The 7,346-nt window shown below is 53.3% G+C and overlaps 1 pseudogene across 1 annotated transcript; it reads left to right on the forward strand.

Annotated features, from left to right (window-relative positions):
• Positions 1 to 4,337: 4,337 nt before the first annotated feature.
• On the forward strand, positions 4,338 to 6,843 carry LOC311616102 (sulfotransferase 1C4-like; annotated as a pseudogene). The gene is made up of 5 exons (XR_014797027.1): positions 4,338 to 4,647; positions 5,280 to 5,405; positions 5,851 to 5,948; positions 6,188 to 6,313; positions 6,737 to 6,843. The product of XR_014797027.1 is annotated as a sulfotransferase 1C4-like (transcript).
• Positions 6,844 to 7,346: the final 503 nt, after the last annotated feature.

A 7,346-nucleotide genomic window follows, 5' to 3' on the forward strand; every position in this document is an offset into this window, starting at 1 on the left:
ACTCAGAGGGACAGGACACCAGCCCAAGATGACACTTTCATTAACAAGGCACAAGTAACATTGTGGATGCAGTGCTAGAGGGGCAAATAGACACAGGCTCTGCCATCCAGGGGCTTGGAGAACAGAGACCTGTAATCTTCTCGCTGACTCTGGGCTTCATGATGGGCAGCATAAGCACTTCCAATTTATGAAACCCAACATGAGAACTCAAGTTTTGGGCACCTAGTCCCATGTCACTAAGGACTATGTCAACATACACTTGGAGTTGCAACACACATTCTCACATGCTTGGTTTTTAAAACATCAGGAGAGGGACACAGAAGGCAGTGCTCTGACCTCTCCCCAGAAAGAAATGAATGTTCTCTTCTCCGGGGTTCAGTCTGTTTCATGTTTTCATGATTCCCACCAGGAGGTGCAATACTATCCAGCTGTGAGAAAGCACTCTTACCATTTGCAACAGCATGGAGGAGCCTGAGAGCATTATGCTGAGCGAAATAAGCCAGTAAGAAAAAGGCAAGTATTACACAATCTCACTCAAATGTGGAATCTAATAAAATAAAATGATGAACAAAACAGATCCAGAGACATAGAAGCACAGAACAGACCCTCAAACCTCAGAGGGAAGGCTGGAGTGGGGTGGTTGGGTAATGTTATTATAGTCATACTAGTGTCCTGGTGCACAGATTCATGCACATTGAAAGGAAATTAATTAGAAGTATTTTAATGTCACTATTCACCTTTTCTCTATAATAGAAGTGTCAACCAAATTCACAATCGACAATGACATATTGAAACACACGTGATTGGCGCTAGGGAGCGCTTTGTATGTACCGCACATGTGCAAGTCAACTTAGCCTTTAATAGACATAGAATAAACTTGCTTCATTAGACCTGCTTTGAGATGTAACTAAAACTTTTCCAGCCCAGTAAAGCATCCCAACTTCTCTTTCAGGTAATTGTCAGCAACACAGCAGTAAATATCAACACAAAGCAGGTTATTATTGTAGATCACACAGGGAGAACAAATGGTAAAATATTTAACTGTAGCAGTTTTTGACTATATTCTGTGCAGTGAGAAAACCTTAAGTCTCTTTCAAGGTCCACTGTTTCTTACATCTCTTCAGTTGGGTCAAGTTTCTGAACTTTCTAAATTTCCATTTTCTGGCTAATGAAAATAAAATAGTATTCCATAGTCTCCTATCTACCTACTCCAGGACTTCTGTGAGGATCAAATGAGATGACATTTGTGAAAATGCTTCACAGACATTGATTGAACTGTAAAATGTTTGCACCTGGCTATAAAGGAAGTCGTGTTCCTGGGCTGAAGAAACTGCAAGGAGGTTAGTCCCTAGGGAGGGGAAGCCAGGCATTGCTACTTGACGTTGTTATCTGGCACCCACAGTGACCGTTTCTGAGTGGAGGTGGGCTGTGGGCCGTATTTTGTGCCATGGGGTCATAGCACTGTCAGCTTCCATTTGGTTGGGTGTTGCTCCAGGGTGGTGGCGGGGCCTGTGTCACACTTGGGAGAAGCTGAGTGTTGGTTGTCAGCGCCAGGTCTGTGGTGCTGTTTATTTTAAAACTAGAGGCCGTTGCACGAAGAGACTCATGCAATAGGCCTTCCTTCCCTTGGCTTTCAGCACCAGTTTTCCTCCACCTGGGACCCAGGCCTTTGCTCCGGCCAGAGTCTGCCATCTTCATCTTTGCTGCAGACTCCGGAGTCTGCAGTATTGTCTTTGCTGTGGCACTCTGCTCCTGTAGATCCCTTCACCCTCCACCCTCCCTCTCATAGTAGGTGTCCTGTCCTGCCTGGCCACTCAGCGCCTGAAGCAGCTGGGTGGCTACCATCTTTGGCCTTGTAATTTGCATACTCACTCTGATTGGCTGTGGGTGTAGCAGAGATGCGGTCAATTTACATGTTTGTCTATTATTAGGTAAGATAGGCAGTGTGGGTCATGACAGCTCCTGTGTGATGCATCTGCCCCCTGGTGGTCAGTTGGATGGATGGACACTTAGCCTTTTATATATACAGCTTTGCATAGCCCATGGACAGACAATAGAGTGGTGAAGGCCTGGTAAGTGTAGGTGCGGGTTAAAGGGGGTCAATGGTGAAAAACTAATCAAAGGGAAATCTACAATACTTTCAACAATAAAGACACATTACAAAAAGAAAAGCAAATGTTATATGATCTCACTCATTCGTGGTATTCTTTTTAAAAGGAAACCAAAGACAAATGAACAAACTCACAGACAACAGATCAGGGGCTGGGCCTAGGGCTGGGGCTGGGGCTACGGTGCCAGAGGGTGAAACATGTAAAGGGCCAACTGTATGGTAACAAAGGGGAGCTGGACTTTGGAGTGAGTGCTACACAGCTGGACTATATAATGCTGCACGACTGAACCTGGTAGACTGTAATAAGCGAGTGCCATGCTCACTCACACAGCCACGTCGGGAAAGATCCGAGAAGGGAAGGAGGTGGGACCTGCACGGGACCTGAGTTCAGGGGGGCCTCTCAGAGAGGGGGCATGGCAGGAAGACATTAGAGCAGCTGAGAAGGAAGCCAGAGAACTCAACATGCGCGACCTGCAGATCCAATGAGCATGCCAGGAGAGATGTGGTGTCTGCAACCCCAGAGGGAGCTGGTGCCAGGCAGGCATGGCCTTGGGGCTGCCCCGTGAGAGGCTTAGCCTGGGTACAGGGAGGCCTCTGCACGAAGGCCCTCATGGGAGCTTGTGAAGGTTTGGGGGAGGATTTAAGCAAGAACAGAACTTCCTGATTTCTGGAGACAATGGATTCTGAGAGCCGTTGAGGGTTGCTGGGATGCCAACAGCAATCCCCGACGCCAACCAGGGTTCTAATTCCATTCAGTCGGCAATGACCACCTGCCGGTGTGCAGACCCAACACGCCAAGGATAGTTGCTCACAGACTGCCCGTCTGTGGTGCCAGCCAGCCCAGGCTCACCCGCACCGATGACCAACCAGCCCTCCTGTGGGAGTTTCCGTGTCCCCCTAGTTCACTAACCCACCAGCAGGATCCCAGGGCTCACAGAAGGCACCATGCTCACAGCTTTCCCATGAGGATGCCGTCCGGAGCAGTCTAGTGGGGAGGTGCATAGTTCAAGGTCTGGGGCGAGGGGCAGAGAGTGTCCAGGCCCTTCCCCATGGCACTGGGCATGTCGCTTCCCCCGCCCCCCACCCAAGAAAATGACGTGCTCATCACCCACTGATGCTTCAGTGGCCAGAGCTTTCTTGGGGCCTTATCCCCTCTCCCCTCCCTGTAGGTTGGGGATGAGCCTAAAAAAGTTCCCACCCTCATCATGGCCGTCTTCCTGGTGTGGCCAGCCCTCTCGCTCCAGCTCGGAGACTATCCCAGGGCCCCCCCCCCCCCGCTCATTAGCATACGCCCAGGTGTGGTGGAATGGCCTCCTTATGAATAACCAAGGGCACTCCAACCACAGGAACTCCCAAAGGTTAGGAGCTCTGTGTGAGGAAAAGAAACAGGAGCAGAGATGTCTGTTCTGCTGCATCACAGGAAGGCAGGGAAGTCGGTTGGCGACCAGCAGCACTCAGCATTGCGAGGAGCAGTGGAGAGGAGCCAGGAAGAGGGCGGGCCGGGAGGGAGGAGGAAAGCAGCTCCCGCAGGAGCCAGGCTGCTCCCGGGAGAGGAGCCGGGAGCCCAGACAAACCGGAGGCTGTGAGGGAAAGGAGCCCACAGCCGCCTCTGGCTTGAGCCTGGGGCGTGAACCCCAAGAAGGAGGAAGCAGATGGGTCCTAACACAACCCCCCTGCCACTGGTTTCCTTTTGAGACAAACTGTTCTTAGAGCCCTGAGAGACGGCTGTTGGTATGAACACTAAACGGCCTCCAGCAGGAAGGAGCCTTCTCTCACAGGCCGGTCTGTCTTATTCTTTAAAACCCAGAGCGGAGCCTTTAGGTTTCTGGGCCGGGAGGGTCCCATGCAGGACCTTGGTCACAGCCAGAACCTGCCCTCCAGCCACCGGGGAAGCCGCTCAGGGCTGTAATCCCACAGGCAGATCCTCTCCAACTCTTCCCGCAGCGCAGACCTTCCAGAAACAGCGGGGGTATCTGTGCCTTATTCTGTGGGCACAGAGATGACACATGAGCCTGGCACTGACCCTTGCTGCACTGATGCCAGAGGGCAGGGTCAGCAGATCCCAGCGCTCTGGATTGGCGGATTGGCCAGGCCCGGGTGTCGCTGGTTGGGGGAGGGTCGAGGCCTGGAAGTGGAGGGCAGGGCCAGCAGATCCCAGAGCTCCAGATTGGCGAGGCCCCGGGTGTCGCAGTTGGGAAAGGGCCGAGGCCAGGAGGCGACTGAGTGCAAATCCCAAACAGGCCTGGCTCTGGGCGGGACCAGCAGGCCAGCGGCTCTCCCTGCTCAGCGCACAGGCTCCCAGGAGGATGTCAGACCACAGCTCTGTGCTGACAGAGCCCACAGACTGTGGGAACAGCACTCCGGCTCCTGACACCAGAACAGAATGGAGGAGCTGAAATGTGAATGGACAGAGCGCATAACTGTGGACTATGTGAAGGGAATCCTTCAACCCAAACCCACCTGCGACAGCTGGGACCAGATCTGGGACTTCCGGGCCAGGCCCGACGACCTGCTCATCTGCACCTACCCTAAAGCAGGTGGGCGGAGTGGGGGTGCAGGGAGGGGGTGGGGAGTGCATTTACAGGGAAATAAAGAGATGATGGGGTTTGAGTGGAGGGCTGCTGGCTGGGCAGTGAGGGCTACAGCAAACCCCTGTGGAAAGTGAAACTGAAACAAGATTTAAGTGTTTAATTCTCCCAGTGACGCACGTTTCTTTTTACCTCCTCAGCAAGGAGCGCACGGGCTCCAGACTTGTTGATTGCTTTGTTCCCAAGGCAGGCCTTCCGTGTGGGCCGTGTACAACGCCGCTCTGTGTGAGCGAGCGGGAAAGGGCCCAGGCTGATTGGGGGAAGATTAGGGAACTGTGGTTCTGCATTGCAGACCGGCTCGGCACCTCAGAACCTGCAGGCAGGGTCGGAGGACTGTTCTTCCTGAGGAAAGTGCAGCTCAGCCAACAGGACAGCTCACAGGGAATGGCTGAGGCAGGAAACAATGAACTGCACACACAAGTCTACTTCACACTGCAGCATTCTCATAAAAATCATACTATGGTAAAACAATTCCATTGTAAACCTGGCTTCACCATGCACACAGGTGTCTAACAAGCACTTGGCCATCTTAAGGGCATAGTACACTAACGGTCTACTCATCTCACCTCCTGCTGAACAAGGGACAACGTGGACTCAGGAGAGAGCGGACTTGATACTAAATGACGGTGATGTTGACAGAACTCAGCGAGCACCTACTCACGTGCTGTTTCCTTTCATCAAAGGGATCGCCCCGTCCATGGGATCGGGTGCGTGTGGAATAACCTCACTTGATTGCACTCCTAAACACACTCAGAATGCTGACTGCCAAATAGCCTCTCACAACTCCAGACATTCGCACAAGTAATGATGGGTTTTGTGACTCTGTCTTTTTAAAAAACTGTATCAGGCCATGCTGTACTCCAGCCACCTCTTCTAATGAGTCCCTGCTGGTACGGAAGGTACATTTTGATCCTCCAATTAGACATTAATTTTACTCCACCAGGAGGACTTCCTGGTCAACAGGTTTGGGTTTTTTTGGGTTCTTATTCGTTTGGCTTGGTTAGACACTGTTCAAGCCAGAACATTAACTCACAGGTCAGAGCACAGAGCTGCCTCGACTTGTCCACTTGGCCCTTACAGGGTAACAATGAACGCAGCAGTGTTTTGAAGCACAGAGAACAATAGTGGGAAATGATCAAAATCATTTTACAGGCTTGGAACAGGCTAATGCGATGCCCTCGCCACGGACCCTGAAAACACACCCTCCCTTCCAATTGCTGCCTCCGTCCTTGCTGGAGAAAAACTGTAAGGTAAAGGGCGGCAGGAGCTCTGAGTTATGCTCTGGTCTTCACTCTATTTCCTCTGAAAGCACTTCACTTCTTAAAGGGTTCACCTCCTCACCACAACCGTGTGCCCACGGCCGTGAGCGTTCCACCTCCCCTCACCCGCCTCCGGGATCAGCAGCCCGAGACCCGTCCGGAAGGACGCAGCTCGTGGGCGATAGCCACCACGCGGCGGCCTCACGGGCTATTTCTCTCCCCGTTCCCAGATAATCTATGTGGCGAGAAGCCCCAAGGACAGCCTGGTGTCTTACTGCCATTTCCACAGGATGTATAAAGCGCTTCTGGCCCAGGGACCTGGGAAGAGTATTTTGAGAGCTTTCTGACTGGGAAAGGTATGAACCTTCTGCTCTGAACCCCTTTCTAAGCCTCAAACACCATAAAAAGGGCCATTTTCTGAGGACCCCTGGGGCCTGCCTTCTTAGATGCGAGGAGATCACCACCTGACACTGGGAACTCTCTCCTCCGTGGGGTGTCAGCTGGTGACCCCCTGGCCCCACCTCATTCCCTGGCCCCCGCCGACGCCATGTCCCCCATCCCATTCCCCCTGATCCTGCCCCATGCCCTGTCCCCAGTCCCATTCCCCTGGCCCCGCCCCATGTCCCATTCCCCTGGCCCCACCCCATGTCCCATTCCCCTGGCCCCGTCCCACATCCTGTCCCCACGCCCTACCCCCCTCTCCCATCCCATTCCCCTGGCCCTGGCCCTGGCCCTCGCCCTTTCCCCCATCCCCGCCCTGGCCTCGCCCTGTCTTGCAGTGTGCTGGGGCTCATGGCACGACCATGTGAAAGGATGGTGGGAAGCCAAAGACCAACACCGCTTCCTGGAGAGAGGATCCAAGATGGCTGCTCGGGTAGACACCTAGCTGCAGCAGCTCACAACAATTTCAATGGAATACAACTAAAATGTAGAGTGGACATTGCCCAGAGCTACAGGTAGTCAACTGACTGAAAACTCTACAATAGAAAGGAGGGAGAAAACCAGAAGGAAAATCAGAGGAGCTGAAAAAAAGCCTAAGGTACGGAGACATGCTGCGCGCTCGCACGCATGCGCGCGCGGAGAGGTCGCAGCCGGAGAGGAGGAGAGGGCTGGGTGCTGCCTGGCGTTCCCTAGCAGGAAGGAAATAGAACCCCCAGCCTGGGCTGAACCCCCAAACCGGCAGTGCTGAGCCCCAAGTTATGGGCTAGAACCTGGGGACCCAGGCTCCGGCAGGGGGAGATGGGGCTGTGAGGCGGAATCCCGGCAAAAGGCGGGGCCCCCGGAGTCATGCGCACATGGCGCGCAGAGGACTGAATGTTGACTCTGATGCTGGATTACCCTAGCCGGAAGAAACAAAGCCTCCGGCGGCAGCACTGAGCCTCAGTCCAG

The sequence above is a fragment of the Pipistrellus hanaki genome (assembly GCF_964339955.1).
Source record: "Pipistrellus hanaki genome assembly, contig: scaffold_59, whole genome shotgun sequence".
Taxonomy (NCBI): domain Eukaryota; kingdom Metazoa; phylum Chordata; class Mammalia; order Chiroptera; family Vespertilionidae; genus Pipistrellus; species Pipistrellus hanaki.